Genomic DNA, 17993 nt, shown 5'->3' with positions numbered 1-17993 from the left:
GAGGAAAAACAGGACACAGGGACAGAGTTCCTCCTTATTTCTGCCTTTTGGACTCATCGGATCTTACAAGCAACTGTCAACTTCACCCTTAGAACCTGTCATGTTAAATACATCCTGTTCCAAGTCATTCTTTCTTTAGTAGCAGACCAGGTAAGTGTGGCCACATTCATTCCATAAATACTGACCGAATTATTTCTACCTGACTGATCCTTGATTAGAAATACTGTAGATACAAAGATAAGATACTGTTTTTGTCTTTTTTAAACTATTAAGCATAACTTTGAAATGCTGGCTCCCAAATTTCTATCCAAGGGCTGTGTGAGAAATGCAATTATAGAAAAACTATACACACACATACTGGTATAATATTATTTTGGTATAATATTATGTTCTACTGAGCATTTCCTCATAAGAATGGAATGTTACTATAGTATTAATTACAGGATCATAACTGAGGATACTGTATCATCTGCCCAAAGGATCATCACATACATCGTTTTCAGGCCTAAATCCCAGAAGACACTTTAGTTCCCCCTGAAGAATGCTTTACCTTTCTAAATACTACTAATCATGTAACAGTTTTGGAGCAGTGTATAGTGTTATAGTTGGGAAAGCAAGCTCCAGAATTCAACTGCCTAGAGTAGAATTATCTGCAGTAAGACTTTGGGCAAGTTTACCTTTCAATATTCAGTGTCCTTATCTACCTCACAGAGTACTGATCATATCAAGTAATACATGTAAAGTGCTTATAAAAATTCCCAAGACATAGTAAATAATCATTAACTATAAATTAGTATCATAATGCTTCTTCTTTACTTTGGCTTCTAGGGAGATTATAGAACCAAACTGATAGCTCAACTTTAATAACTGCACAAAGACTGAGAAAGAATCCTGAGGCATATAAATACTTAAAAGGTGGCCACAAAATAAAGAGCATAAGGCACACAAAGCAGTATTAACAGAATCAAAAGGTAAGGTGGGGGGGGGTGTTGCAAATATCTTCAGAAGAAAGTGCTGTGGGGAGACAAGTAATCAGTGGTACTGAGTACTACCAAGAAAAAAAATCCAGTAAATAAATGCATTAAGTATTCAGGGGTATGGATGGAAAAGACTGACACAGACTAAATAAAGCAAATATATCTGAATACTCATCTCAATGTGTCCTTGTTTTGTGCTATTTTATATGTATTCTATCACTTTTTACTTACTGTTATGACTGGGTATAAATATTACCCACATTTTTACAGATGAGGAAACCGGGGTTTAGAGACGATAGAAGTCTCAAAGCTCATCAACAGCAGCGTAAAGGACTCCAATCGAACGTTGTCAAACACCAAACCTGCGGGCAACCCTCTCTTTAATTAAAATATAAAAGAAAGTACAGTAGCTAGAATATATGGATAAATGAAGGTTTTTAAAAGATAAGGTAAGCTTGAAAATGTTCAAATATTAGTGGGGAAGAATGAATAGCAAAAGAAAGATGGACACTGGAGAAAATAGGCATATGCAGGAGGCCCTAAGAAGGCCACAGGGAATAGGATCCAGAGCTCGAATATAGGGATTAGTTTTAGATCAGCAGACATGCTCATTGTGGCAGGCTTTTTTCCAGCTGATAGAGAATTAAAAACTTGAATTTGATATCCTTACATAGCTCTTATCAATTTGTTAAAAGCCACAGAATTACTCATCACCCTAACACTTCATATATTTATATTATCCACTTGGTTCCTAAAAGTGTATGATTTTTCCATTCGTTGAAAGCAAGACTCCTCCTGCTATAAACAGTTAAGAACAAACAAAACAGAGTGAGTACAGATGTAATAAATTTGTTATGTTTTGTGGCAGAAAACTGTGGGGGTTCTCATCTGAGGGCTTCCAATTTCTCTATGAAATGAAATACCAAGTCATCTGTTGAGAGTGGAAAGCTGGAGATGTGAGGAGAGTGGTGAATGTCTAAAATAGCTGTGAAAAGTGAGAGGACCAGGAAAAACAGAATTGCAGCACAACTGTGTGTTAAGGTAATGATAAACTTGTGTACTTGTTATTGCCTATGTGATTTTTTTTTAATCCAGTAGGGCTCAGTTGGAAAATGAAGAGTTAAGATTTTGTCAGGTGGGTTTGATAAAAAGACAGTTGGAAAGAAGAGAATCTTGGCAAGAGAAAGGTTTAAGACTGATAATATGATGAAGAAGTAAGAAAATAAAATTAGGAACGGATTGATAAATTATATGAATTGGAAATTCTGTTAAAGATTAGTTGGAAGCAAAGGATCAAGAAACATGAAATAGAGGAAGTAGTATGTTCAGTGATCAACCTGAATTGTTAACTTCAGAAGTAATGAGTTCTGGGTGACAAGGAATAGAATATGGGCCATGAGATTGAGTGCTAAAGTGGAAAAGAGTCAATCACTGAAGTTGAGAAAATCAATAAAATGCCATGGCCATGTGGTTATGGATAAATCATAGGAGCAACTCAGGCAGGAGCAAGGGTTCCACTAAATAAAGAAGAATATCCCTTGGTGGTCTGCAAATGAGGAAGGTTGAGGTGTGGTAGCCAGATGACATGAATGCCCAAAGAAGCAGGGGTTTTTGTGAGAGTAGAAGTGCCAATATCTAAAATTATAAAGACTTAGAGAAGACATCAGAAACTGGCCCTAAAATACTTAGGACATAGAGTCCTGGTCCAGAGACTGGTCCTGGTCCAATTCCATGGGAGCTATGTAAACTTTCTTTAAATATAAACCCCATATGACCAAGTATAAACAGAGGTTCAGTATAGGAATGTATATATTCTAACAATACTTTCTTTACGACTTTTCAACAGAAAAATTTTCCCTTAAAATTAATACTTCATATTTTGAAAAAATACGTTTCACTTAGTAGTAACAAGTAAAATAGGTTAAAGTACAGCACTGGAAAATAAGAAAAGTAACATCTTCCTTTGAAATGAATGAAACCCCATGACTGTGTACAACTTCCAGGTTAAGGCTAAAGAGAAGAGAAAAGATTACTTTGTATTATCTCTATAGAAGCTTCCCTGTTTTGAACTCAAGATCAACTTATTTGGGAAGATTCACACCCCAAACCCGATTTTGACGTTTGTCCTTTATTTTGTCATAGCGTCTGGTTCTTTCTGTCAGAAAATGTACCACATGTGCTGTGAGCAGCCATTACTTACTCAAGGTTTTCTATAATCCTAGTACCTAGCTAGCATTCCACCTATTACATCAAGATTTGTAATTAATGTCTGTGGAAAAGGAGGAGCAAAAGAGGACATTAAATTGACTGAAACAAATGAAGTAAACTTAACCTTCTCAAACATAAAGGGATACACATAAAATTTCCAGTCACCAGCCCTAACAGCAAATTTCTACCTAACAATGAACAAATTAACAGCAAGTCTCAATTTCAACTTTTTTTAAAAAAATATTTATTTATTCATGAGAGACTGAGAGAGAGAGAGAGAGAGAGAGAGAGAGTCAGAGACACAAGCAGAGGGAGAAGCAGGCCCCATGCAGGGAGCCTGATGTGGGACTTGATCCAGGGTCTCCAGGATCGCACCCTGGGCTGAAGGCGGCGCTAAACCACTGAGCCACCCGGGCTGCCCCCTCAACTTTTTTTGTAATAAAGAAAAAAAAAATTACATGGGGAAAATAAGGACAATCCAAGTCACTGAGAAGATTTTAAATGTCCAGTTTTCTACATATATAGAATGGAAATGACGTTGACTGCCAGGGTTAATGTTAACTTTTCCATCTCTTAAATTATTCATATGAGGAAATAATAGCAGACTATCTCCAGTCTGAAAAAAGTAAATCTGTTATTGTAATTGCATTTTTTCTTGTATTGCCTATAAACCTCATCTTTCTCCACATCCACCTAAGACCCGGTGTTCCTTGAAGATCTGCTTTATCTCTGTACATCCAGTAACCCTGACATAGTGGTTGCACTGGACATGTTTGCAAAAGTAACTACTGTTGAAATATAAATGGACTATGCAGCATTAGCATTTAAAATAACTAAATTCAGCTGTAAGAAAAAGTGACTTTAAAAATTATTTCATACATTATCAGTTTTCCAACTGAAATTAAAGAATACTATCATAAATCTGCAAATAAAATATGTCATCTGAAACAATGGTAACTGTGCAACATATGCAGAATTTTCTCAAAGATTTTGAGAAAGATAGCATGAAAGGGGCTTTTTATTCTTGCTTGCGGTGATGGGTGTGTTCACTTTGTGAAAATTCAAATAAGACTTCTTTATGTACATTATACAGTTTTAAAATGTGAAACAGGTTTCAACTAGGAAAATGTTAACTGGGGAGAAGTTCTGCAGGGGTGCTCATAATAGGAATGGAAAGGGGGAGATGTGATAATCACATCAAAGTGTAAAGAGAACAGAATGAAAGTGAGTAGTGAAGAGACACTTTTTTACTCTATATTTCTCTACAGTTTGACTGACATAAGAAGCTGAAAATTTTACATTATACATTGTTTTGGCAAAGTATTCAACTATTAGAACCTTTGTATTTATAAGATATACTAGAGATAACCTACTACAATCTTCTTATTTTGAAGATCAGAACCTTAAAGCCTAGAGGGGTTAGATAATATGTCCAGGAATCCAGGCCAGGGCTAGTAGAGATAGAACCAGACAGAATCCAGGTTCGCAAATTCATACACAGTTCATGCTTTTCTTAATTTCAAGTTCCTGTGTTTTGAAGAATCAATTCTATGGAAACTATAAAACCATTGTTAGAAGTTTTAACATTATTATTTACTGTTCAAATTCAGAGTGTTAAAAACATTTTAATTGCGAATTTTATGGGTTCAAATATGGCACATGCATAAATCACAATTAATTTTGGGCTCCTTTCCTTTAAAACAATTATTACAGTTATTCCTTAAATACATAATAAGAAAAACCATTTGAGAAAACAACATTGAATCTAAATGCTTTCTACAAAAAGTTAAAAAAGTATTCAAAGATGCAATTAAATAGGCATATTTTAAACAGCAGCTGTGTAAACCAAAAGGCAATTACTTTAGGTATAATGGATTTCTAAGCATCATTTAAATCTTTCGTCTCTCACACCATGTAAACTGAGAAGAGAGTGGTAACCTATGTGTCAAAATAAATCTTTAATAAATGAGGTGATCTCCTGCCTGTGGGGAGATAGGGCAGCTAAGGAAATTGGAAAGGTGATACAGTGACATTTACCTTTCGGTCAATGGTTCAAATCAGAAGCCGTTTACATTGGATGGCAGTTTAGTGAATGAGAAGAAATGGCATGGTTAGCTATTCTGGGAAAGTAAGAATTCACCCCTTAGAATTTTCACAAGTTTCACATTATCTATAATCTAGTCCAAGCAACTACATACAGAGAAGGACAAGAAACCTAATTAACCTTTGATTGCTGTAGACTGACCTTTAAGTAATAACAGAGTCTGTTGCTGCCAAAGACTATTCTTCATTGTTGTTAAGATCCTCAAGAAATATTACTTAAAATTTTTTCACTTCTCCTAAAGTCTTAAAAAAAAAAAAGTTAAGACAAAACTACACTATTACAAGTCTACTGTTGGTTAAAAAGAAAACAAGAAATTTTTTTTTTTGTATTACATGATAATTTTCAGTAGTATCTATTTCAGTCAGTTAATGTGAATCCAAATATAAAAAGTTTAACCTTTTCTAAAAGGAAAAATTAAAAAATTTAGAGGACTGAAAAAAAAATTTAGAGGAATGAAGAAAGGTAACTTTCATTAAGTGTGGTAGACATTAGAGAACCCAGAAATGGACCCTCAACTCTGTGGTCAACTAATCTTCAACAAAGGAAACAATATCTAATGGAAAAGAGAGTCTCCTCAACAAATGGTATTGGGAAAATTGGACAGCCATATGCAAGAGAATGAAACTTATACCATAAGCAAAAATAAATTCAAAATGGATGAAAGACCTAAATGTGAGACAGGAAGGAATCCATCAAAATCTTAGAGGAGAACACAGGAAGCTACCTTTTTGACCTTGGTTGGCTACAGAAACTTCTTCCTAGACACGTCTCCAGAGGCATGGGAAACAAAAGCAAAAATGAACTACTGGGACTTTGTCAAGACAAAAAGCTTTTGTACAGTGAGGGAAACAATCAACAGAATTAAGCGGCAACTGATGGAATGGGAGAAGGTATTTGCAAATGACATGTAAGATAAAGGGCTAGTATTCAAAATCCATAAATAATTTATCAAACTCAAACATCCAAAAAATAATAAATATAGTCAAGAAATGGGCAGAAGACATGAACAGACATTTCTCCAAACAAGACCTACCAATGGCTAACAGACACATGAAAAAATGCACAACATCACTTATCATCAGAGACATACAAATCAAAACCACAATGAGATACCACCTCACACCTGTCAGAATGGCTAAAATTAACAACTCAGGAATCAACAGGTGTTGGCAAGGATGCAGAGAAAGGGGAACCCTCTTATGTTGCTGGTAGGAATGCAAACTGGTACAGCCACTCTTTAGAACAGTATGGAAGTTCCTCAGAAAGTTAAAAATAAAACTGTCCTACAACCCAGCAATTGTACTATTAGGTATTTATTCAAAGGATACAAAAACTGTGATTCGAAGGGGCACATGCACCCCAATGTGTATAGCAGCAATGTCCACAATAGTCATAATGTGGAAAGAGCCCAGATGTTCAATGACAGATGAATAAAGAAGATGTGATACACACACACACACACACACACACACACACACACACAGTGGAGTATTACTCAGCCATCAAAAAGAATCAAATCTTGCCATCTGCAATGAAATGCATAGAATTAGAGCATATTATGCTAAATGAAATAAGTCACTCAGAGCAAGACAAATACATGATTTTACTCATGTGGGATTTAAGAAACAAAACAGATGAACATAGAGGGGAAGGGAAGGAAAAATAAAATAAGATAAAAACAGAGGGAGGCATATCATAAGAGACTCTTAACTATAGGGAACAGAGTGGTTGGAGGGGAGATGGGAGAAGGGATGGAGTAACTGAGTGATAAGGATTAAGGAGGGTACTTGACGTAATAAGCACTGGGTGTTACATGCAACTGATGAATAATTAAATTCTACTCCTGAAACTAATAATGCACTATATGTTAACTAACTTGAATTTAAATAAAATAAAAAAGGTGGTGGACATTAGATTGGGATAAAGAGATATGGATTCACCTATGGATTCACCTCTGTCTCTGCTCTGAACTGTTCAAGAAAGTCAGCTTCCCTGAGTTTTAACTGCTGCCTCTGCAAAGTGAGTACACTAACTCATTCAATGTCTCATTTATTTTTATGTGCCTACTACTGTAGTACACATTATATTACTATTATTCATAACTAGCTTGTGGATCTAGCAGAACCCTCCACTGCTGAACAAAATGTTGTGTTGGGATGCAATTTTTATGGCTTACATTTTATTCAGCAAACTACTGAAATAAATTTGAAATATTGGTCTTTCAGTAGGTATTGAGCCAAATACAAATGAACCAAACAAATTTAAGTCCTAACATTTTAAATGAGACCAAGTTGCTAAATTATCTTTAAAATCTCACTTATTATTTAAAGAATTTAAGTATACCAATGTAAGAAAATATAGCTTCATGTGCCTTTCAAGTGATTTAGATAAGCATTAGAAGTATAAACAGATGTGGATAAGAAGGATAAAACATTAAACTTGATTCACCCAATTTACAGTTAGGTTCAAATAACTGTTTTAGCTCTTGAAGCAAATGAGGAAGTATGGTGAACAAAAGGTGACTTAACAATGGCAAAAGAATGTCATTTTTGTTTTACTGGTAAATTAATTTGATAATATTTAAAATATTTTTATGCTTTAAACACACACAAGCACAATTTTATATAAATGAAAGATATATATATATACTAGAATTACCATACACACTGACAGGTTTAAGAGCAGGAGTTTTATAATTTTTTATTTCTTTCCTCCCTCTTTGAACCACAGCCCATATTACTCATATTAAGTAATACATATCTTTATACTTCTCCATATGAGTTTATATACCCATGCATACACACAAATGGAAGGAGGGAGTTGTTGGTCATTCTTTATCTATCCTGATCAAAAAAAAAAGAAAAAAAAAAAAAAAAAGAATCCAGTCTTAAGCAAATGACTCTTGGTTTCTGTTCAGGTCATGATCTCAGGGGTGAGATCGAGCCCCATGTCAGGCTCAGTGCTCAGCTCAGAGTCTGCTTGAGATTTTCTCCTTTCTCCTTCTCCATCATCTGCCCCTTCACCACCACATGTGTACAAGGTCTCTTTCTCTTTCTCAAAAAAAAAAAAAAAAAAAAAAAAAAAAAAAAATCATGTTGAATATTTTGCACCCAGTTTTATTTATTTAGCAATTCACCTTGAAGAAATTCTAAATTAACTGATATTCTCTAATTCATTCTATAAATGCCTGTACAATATTCCATGGTATAGCTTGTATCATAGTTTATGCAACCATTTCCTTGCTGTTGTATTGATGGGCATTTATTTTCTTTCTAGTCCATGCTTCCTCCTTTCAAGGCCTGTTGCCAGAAACAGTGCTGTAGTAAACCTCCTTGTACCAATATCCATATACACTAGTATTTTACTCTATGGGACAGTCTCAGTAGTGAGGTTGCTGTGGAGAAGGATACTTACTTTCCATTTCAAATGAGGTTGCTAGATTTCTTTTTTTTTTTTAATTTTATTTATTTATTTTGAGAGAGGGAGAAGCAGACTCCCTGCTGAGTGCAGAGCTTGACTAAGGCTTGATCCCAGGATCTTGAGATCATGAGCTGAGTTCAGTGAAGTCAGATGCTTAACTGACTGAGCCACTCAGGCATCCCCACTAGATTTCTTTCCAAAACACTACAACAGTTCACATTTCTACCAACAATATGTATTTTTTTCCTTAGAAAATCTTTCCATATTAGATCTTTCCCATTTTTGTCAACCTGAATTCTCACTGTTACTTTAATTGTATTTTCCCAAATGCTAGCTAGTTTGAGCATCTAGCTATTTAGATATATATTTTTTTGTGAAATGCCCACTTATAGTCTTTGCCTATGTTTCTTTGAGGTTGTCTTTTTGCTGTTAATTTATAAGAGCTTCAAATAACGCTAGTATTAACTTTTGATCATCTGAACTCCAATGTTTTCCCCCAAATGCATACTTTATATATTGAACTTTGCCTGTGTTTTTTTTTCTTTTTCTTTTTTTCTTTTTTTTTGGGGGGCGGGGTACTTTTTCTGTTAAAGCTTTTTGTTTCCATCTTGGCTGAGATTACCCCAACCTATAGGACAGCACTACCCTACAGAACATTTCTGCAATGATGAAAATCTACATCTCTACCATCCAATATGGTAGTCACTAGCCACCTGTAGCTATTAAGACTGAGGAACTGAATTTTAATAAACTTAAACTTACATGGAAATAGCCACATGTGGCTGTGACTGAGTAGTCACAGTACTCTCCTGCACAAGGATAGTATCCAGAACTTAGCTACTGACAGTTCAGTCCATGAACTGGCACAGGCTAAGGAACACTAGTAACATCTGGCAACGTGCTGCAAACAGTCTTAGGCCTTATCCCAGAACTACTATGTCATTTCATTTTAATAAGATCCCCAGGTGCTTTGTATTTACATTAGAGAAGCACTAATAACCATTAAATTAGGAATTCTTAAAACTTTTTGTGACATGGATCCCACTGGCAATCTGGGGGGGCCTGTGAACTCTTTCTGAGACTAATAATCCAATATATAGAAGTATGAAAGAAACAAGTTACAATGAAATAAAAATACCAAAGTATTTAAAAAAGTTATATATATCCCTCTTGTTTTCATTAATTAAAAACTCAGTGAAGGGCTTAATAACTACAATAACATTGAAGTAGGGATGAGCATAATTCTAAACATACAAGCAGTAACTACACTGTGATGAAAAACTACACCTGATTTCTAATGTTGACCAGAGAGTCATAGGTAGTGGCAGTCATACTGTGGTTTCTGCCCATATCTGTTATTGGAGAAAGTGTTAGATTTCATTTAGAAGTGAAAATAATTTTTTCTCCATATGACCTAGAGGTGTGTTGACCCTAAGAATCTGTTTTATTGTTCAAGTAAAGGCTTAGATTTTCCTCTAAAAATTTTAATCCAATGGAATGAGGATTTGTGTATGATATAAAATGTGAGGATAAACTTTTTTTTTTTTAAATAGGTGAATATCCACTTGTGCTAGCATCCTTACACTAAATAACTATTCTTTTTCAATTGAACTGAACTACCACTAATTGTGGCACATATTTAGATCTCGTTCTACATTCTGTTCCACTAGTTTGTCTGTTTCTATGCCAGGATCCCATTTTGTTGATATATTAGTTGTGAAGTGTATAGTGGGATCTTGGTTGGACCAGCACCTCACCTCACCTCTAATTTTCTCCCCCCCACATTTCCTTGGCAATTCGAGACATTTATTTTTCCACAGAGACTAAACTAATTTATCTAATCCCAATCCTGTACAAAACTTCTCTCCATCAAAAAATTAAAAACAAGAACAAGAAAAGTATTGGGATATAAAATGACTTTGATTAAAATATTAATACAGAAAAAATTGATAGCTTTTTCCTTGTTGTCCTCCTCAAATATGGAGCTTCCAAGTTCAACACTAAGACTTTATAGTTTTCTTCCTGATGTGCATTACTTTCCTTATGAATGAAATATTTTTCTTCTATGTCCCTCTATAGCAGTTAGTGAGCAGTTATTTTTCTAAGCCTAGAGAAATGCTAGTGATTATAGATACATCTTTTATTCAGTCATAATATCAAATTTCTGCATTAATTTTAGCTGTTTTTCTAAAACAGAAAAAAATTTGTATGAACAGTTTTTTTTTCTTCTTAGTGTGTCTGCTAAGGCCCTCCAAGACCACATATGTTAGTTAATAGTGAGCAATCCAGTCTGTATCTCATTACTGTTTTAACAGGAAGAGGTTTTATTGTTTTCCCATTTAGGATAAAATTTTTTGGTTAACATTTTGTTTGTAGCTATTTAAATATCTTTAATAGGAGTAGTCGCTAAATTTTATCATCTACTAATACAATCATATGGTTTTTCTCTTTCAAATTGTTGATATAATGCATTATCCTTTCTATTCTAGAATATACTTTAATGATAAAGTATTATTCTTTTGCTACAATGCTAGAATTCACTTTTGAACATTTTATTTAGAATTTTTGCATGTGTAGTAATAAGTCAAACTGATCTGTAGATTTGTTTTGCTTTTGAACTATCTTTCTCAGAGCTTCCCATCTTTTTCAATAGTTTGGTGTAGTTTAATTAACTATAATCAGCTCTCCTTGTGGAAATCAGCTGTGAACACATCTGGGTAATCCATCTGTGAATCTAGTAACTTCATCAGTAGTACATCTTTACTCACTTTATAATACCTCTCTGGTTATTTTTCTATTTAAGTTCTCCACTTCTGTCAATTTCAGTCATCTATATTTTGTTGGGACATTTCACTTTCCTTTCAATTTTCAAGCTTATTATCATAGAGCTATATTTCCTTAACATCTCTAATAATTCCATGCTCCTTATTTTTATTACTTCTTTTCCTGCTTTCTTAAAATAACTACTGCATGTCTTTATTTTTCATCTTTCTAAGTACAGGCATTTTAAGGCTATAGATTTTCCTCTGGCACAGATTTAAATGTCTCAAGGATTTTGATATAACATGTTCTCATTTTCTTTGCTTTCTTGTCTATTTTTATTTTCTCTTTGATCTAAAAGATATATTTCTTAATTTCTCAGTAAATTTATTTCCCCTCACCTTTTAATTATCTCTAGTTTTACTAAGTAACTATAAAATCTGTATTTACAGATTTATTATGGGGCATCTAGGTGGCTCAGTTGGTGAAGCATCCGACTCTTGATTTCTGCTCAGGTCATGATCTCAGGGTCATGAGATTAAGCCCCATATCAAGCTCTGAGCTAAGTGCGGAGCCTGCCTAAGAATCTTTCTCTCCTTGCACCCTCCCCATGCTCCCTGTGTGCTCAAACTCCCTCTCCTCTTTAAAAAAAAAATTGCTATTGAACTATGTGGTCAAGTTTATACAGGATTGTTTTGGAAACTTCCCATTGGCACATTAAAAATATTTTCTAGTTAAAGAATGTTAAACTTTGTATATATCAACTAATCAAAATTATTCACTGAATTAGTTCTTCTAGTCCTTACTTTTTTAATCTATTAAATCCATCCAATTCAGAAGGAATTAGAATATTAACTTTCCCAACATCATTACAATTTCTGTCACTTGATATATAGAAGTTGGTGATTATATCTGGATACAAGCTGAGGTAAGGTCTCTCATGAGTCGTTTTCCCCTGTCATAATATGATGATATACGATCTTGGCCATGGGGTTCAAATTTTATCTGCCACATTAGAAACCTAGGCTGTTTATTAGAATTGAGATTCTAGTTCTATTTTGGACCAAAAGAATCTATGGAGGTATCCATAAATCTAAATTTGAAGAAGTGCTTATTTATTTTAAATTTAATATAGAGACAAACTATTATTTTTTACTAATGAATTTGTTAGATGTTATAGGATAATTATAACTGATGAATATCAACATAAACATGAAACTTAAAGAGGAATTTAAAATTTATCAGTTAGGTAGGCTAAAAAAGAAATTTTAGAAAACAGTTAATATCCTTGAAATGTAAAAACCTGAATAACAAATACGTGTCATACCTCATTTTGATAGTTAAAATCAACTGGATTACTCACATATGAATACCTGAGATGAGCCTCAAGGTAATCTTGCAGAATTTTTCTCAACAAACGTAACTATGTTCCTAAACAAGGAAGTTAACTTAAACAAAACACTCTTCTTGCTTCCTAGTTACGAAAGTTCTCAAAAGAAAAAAAATTTCACCATTTCCTCATGAAACTTTATAGCTTCATTAAGGGTAAACACATTAATGCCTTACATAGCACTGTTAACATTTCTTTTCTTTTGAAATGAAAGAAATACATTGAAATAATTCCACAATAGCAAAACAGCTACATGCAGTTTAGCTACATAATTGGACCAAAATTCTGACCTGCTATAAAGAGACTTCATAAACAGAAATTAAAAGTACAGTATTTATGAAAACACTAAGCATCATACACAAGCTTATCCACATAATACTCAAAATATGCTAAAATTAGACTAATTATTGATTACTTATAAACAAACTCTAAGCTTGGAGTAGAAGATGAGCCCTACTTTCCAATGTTAGTATCTAGATATTGTTTCCAAATTTAATTGCAGATGTGGAAAAAAATTATGAAAAACGATACCAGAAATCCACTAAAATTGGCACTTTAGGAAAAATGACTTCTTTTCTAAGATTAAAAATAACTTTCTACTAAATTTCTAAAGTAGTTTTCCTGTCATATCTGCCATGAATCAGATCATAAAAACAAAAAAAGAAGCAACTGCATACTCATGGGGCTTTAACATCTAAATATTTTTGTTAGGTATAATCATGAAATCAGTGTAATAATTGAGACACCCTTGATCTGAAAAATACAAGTTATGCCAGACAAGTTTGCTTTTATAATTCTTTCTTCCAGTTATAAATCTGAATTTTACTAGGGAAAAATAGTATTTGAATGGTTTTAGGCAGTGGATATGAAGTAAGGAATATACATGAAAATAAGGTAACAATGTAACACTTTGGCCTTTAGGGCAAAAATGACAAGATTTTCTGAGTAACCAAAGCTGGTTAAAGAAATAAGTGGATATATGCTGCCACCATGTGGTGAAAAAAATTAAGATAATTTTGGAAAATACTAACTCAATCCAGGAAGTCTTAATAAAGTAGGAAATGTCTTTCTAGCTGTCAGTCTCAAACTCAGACAAATAACTAACAAATATCTTAATTTCTCTTAGTAAACCACAACAGAATTGTCATTATTGCTGTCATTTTTGAAGCATCTATATTTGTTGGCTACTGTTTCCTCTTTTAAATTTCTATTAATTTACTACTTGTTCTATGACATAGTACTTTATTGCATTTGTCTCAAGTTTATCCTCTTGAACTCAATCCACATTTGTATTGTGCTTTTATAAACTTTTATGAACTTCAGTCACATTTTTTCCTAGCTGTTGGTGTTTATTCAACACATCCTAGTTTTTATAGATCTTCAGAGTAAAGTCAGCTCCCTGATTACTAGATTTTAGTTTCTAAGCTCCAAACTCAATGGTTTTATCAGGAGTTCAATAATTATTAAGAAGTAATAAAGTTACAGTGTTCAAAGCTGCACATTTTTTCAGGATCTAGTAATATGTTTTATTTTGCTTCTAATATTTTTCTTAGTACTTTAATAGTGCCTGACATGTCATCATCCATGTCAGTACAAAGTCAAACATGTTGAGAAAAAGAGTCTTCCATGGGGCTAAGACCCTTTTTAAACAAGTAAGGTGATCTCAAAGTCAAATATTCTACATGCATAGACTAGATTTTCTCATTCTCTATTTATGCTAAAAACAAGATTGTAAGGCGGTTCTCCTTCTGGTAATGGCTGTGTAAGTTCCCATCTGACCAATTCTACTGCAGAACAACTATAAATTCTGGACAAAATACAAAACAGGAAAGTTACCCAAGTCAAGCAGATTCTGGAGGAGAGTCTATCTGCACAAGGAAGAAGGGATCAGCACTTGAGAAGTTTCCTGATCTTATCTGAATTTTTCTTTTTAATGGTTTTTAGCTTGAAAGTAGGCCTACTCTGTACTAAGTTGGAGGTATAAAGGTGCAACAGAAAATATTTCATCTTTCTAGCTTAAAGAACAGAGAAGGGAACCTTGAGTTCTATGGATAATCTCTACTAAATCTCTGGCTGACCTCTGAACAACAGATGTGTAGGGGAGACCCAAGAAGCCATATACTAAGGCCAAAAAACTGAACTGAAATTTGCCATGCTGCCCAAGAGACAGAGTATGCACTTTGAATACAACCAAGTTAACTTCCTGCTAAAGCAAAAACAATGGCACTATCTAGAGGAACATAAAACGAAGTCTCTATAACCTAACAGTTACAATATTATGATCTAAGTTTACTCCATGTTTTAAATAAACAATTTAAAATTACTCAGCTTCTAAAACCAGGAAAATGTGACCCATTTTTAAAAGACAACTAACAGAGATCAACTTTGAGGTGACCCAGATTTTGGAATCAGCAACAGGCTTTAAAGTAGGGATTTAACTATTCCCAATGGTATAAAGAAAACCACGTTCACAATGAATTAAAAACTATAATAAGCTGAATGGAAATCTAGAAGTGAAAAATTCCACTCTTATTTTTAATTTAAGATTTATGTATTTGAGAGAGAGAGTGAGCATGCACACGCACGCATGTGTGCACACAAATTGGTGGGGAGGGGCAGAGGGAAAGGGTGAGAAATCCCAAGCAGAATCCCCCTGGAACCCAATGCAGGGCTCGATCCCACAAGCCTGAGATCATGACATGAGTGAAATCAAGAGTGTGATGCTTAACTGACTGAGCCCCCCAGGTGACCCGAAAAATTCCACTTTTAAATATTTACTGAGGAGAAATGAAAACATGCCCACACAAAAACCATATTCAAATGTTTTGTAGCAGCTTCCTTTATAATGTCTCCAAGGTAGAAATAACTCAAATGTCCCATCAACTGGTTAATGAATATATCTATACAATGGAATATTACTCAGTAATAAAAAGGAATAAATTATTAATACACAGAAAAAATGATCTGACAATTTCTCATATAACTAAACATGACTGGTAACTGGATAGATACATATGTGATTAGGACAAGTGTAACTAAATGTTAATGGCAGAAATTAGGTGATAAGATACACCAGTGTTCACTATAAAATTCTTTGAAGTTATCTATGCTTGAAAATTTTTATAATGAAATAGAAATATATTATACTTTCTGGGGCTGGTGACCAATTTTGAATGTGCTAATTTTGGGAATATAAGTTAAGAGGTTGTCCTCCAATTTGCCTTCCTAATTTTGTATTTTACTACTAAGAAAAGCCTCCTATCTCCAAACTTGAGATTCTTCTCTGGGCTTCCTTTCTAACATAATGTGTTTTTTGTTTTGTCTTAAGGAGTAAGTTGTTGTTGTTGTTGTTGTTTAAGATTTTGTTTATTTGAGAGATAGAGAATTTCAAGCAGACTCCCTGCTGAGTGCAGAGCCCAACATGGAGCTGGATCTCATGACCCTGAGATCATGACCTGAGCCGAAATCAAGAATCTGACACTCAACTGACTGAACCATCTAGGTGCCCCTCTAATATGATGCTTTTAAAGGTTAATATTGAGGGGCACCTGGGTGGCTCAGTTGGTTAACCATATGACTCTTGGTTTTGGCTCATCATGATCTCAGGGTCATGAGATCGAGCCCCATGCCAGGCTCTGCACTCAGAGCAGAGCATTCTTTCTCCCTCCTTTTCCCTTCCTTCCTGCTCTTCCGTCCCCACTTGCATACACACACACTCTCTCCCTCAAATAAATACACAAATAAAATCTTAAAATGTTAAGTATTGAATAAGATTGGACTTAATAGTTATCTCTGGACAATATTTCTATTGTGATTTTTCATAAAGTTTCTTTTATTCCTACTTTCTGGCTTTCATCTTTCAAACACTGAAGAGAAAGTAATTCCCCAAGAGATCATGGTAACAATTCTTAAGAAGTCTGTAAAATTTTTAAAACTAAAATTTAGTCTGTGAATGGCTTTTTGGAAGTCTACATATTCCATTTCCTATTTCCTCTTTATACATATGAACAATTATCACCCAAGTGAAATACTATATAGTTTGTTCATTTATAAAATTTCTGCTTTGATCTTCTCCTATAGGTTTACACTTGCATAAATATTCAGTATCCTAATTTTCATGCATTCTACAAGCTCAGAACAGAAGTATGGTTGATCAGTTTGTAGTTACTGAAGTCCTTAGATTTTTGTGTTTTTAAAAAATATTTTATTTATTTGACAGAGAAAGAGAGAGTGAGACAGTATATACAAGCAGGGGGAAAGGCAGAAGGAGAGGGAAAGGGAGAAACAGACTCCCCACTGAGCAAGGAGCCTGATGCAGGGCTCAATGCTAGGATCCTGACCTGAGCCAAAGGTAGATGATTCACTGACTGAGCCACCGAGGCTCCCCTGAAGTTCTTAGTTTCTAAGGACAGGTACACAATTTACCATCTCTGAAGCAATTTACTCTACTCTAACTGCTCTATTTGAATAATAAGATTACACATTTGCTGCACTGTGAAGTGGATCCTTGAAGTCCTTTTAAAATTCTTGGGTGGGTACAACCTAGTAATGTTTTTATTTTTTTTCCCCAAAGTTTACATTTTATTCCCCTTTAAAATTATGTAACATTGTATAGGAGACCCATGTTACCTCCCTTAAAATATCCAATCCTAAATATATATAGACAAAGATGTTTGCTGAGTTATTATATGAAGAAATCAAACAGTATAGAAATTTTGAATTATGACTTACTGAATATCGGTAACTTCATAGTGATTATAGCCGTTAACACCATGATCTTGTCCCAAGGCCTACAATGGTATTATATCTTACTGCTTATTGAATGAAGTAACACTTCCTTTCATTTTCAAATTTAGGAGAGTTCAGAATTAATGGCCACTATCTTTCACTGGATGCATTTTCAACTTGTCCATTATGAAATAAAATATTTATTCTTCTTAGGAAGGAATCCAGGTCTTCTCTCACAATAGTCCAAAATAATATTTACATTTTTGGATTGAGACCAAAATTAATGACACTATTAGAAAAGTAAAAAAAAAAAAATGCTATTCCTTTTGTATGTGATGGGCATTTTTGAGTTTCTCACTACCTCTAGCTACCAATAATAAATACATGTAACACACACAGTGAAGAA

At 34.1% G+C, this 17993-nt stretch overlaps 1 protein-coding gene across 9 annotated transcripts in view; it reads right to left on the bottom strand.

Annotated features, from left to right (window-relative positions):
* The window catches only part of PIBF1 (progesterone immunomodulatory binding factor 1), a 197848-nt gene that overhangs the window by 158657 nt on the left and 21198 nt on the right, over positions 1-17993 (bottom strand). The window lies entirely within an intron of this gene.

This window comes from Canis lupus, chromosome 22, assembly GCF_011100685.1.
Source record: "Canis lupus familiaris isolate Mischka breed German Shepherd chromosome 22, alternate assembly UU_Cfam_GSD_1.0, whole genome shotgun sequence".
Lineage (NCBI taxonomy): Eukaryota > Metazoa > Chordata > Mammalia > Carnivora > Canidae > Canis > Canis lupus.
This window is presented reverse-complemented; position numbering and strand designations above follow the sequence as displayed.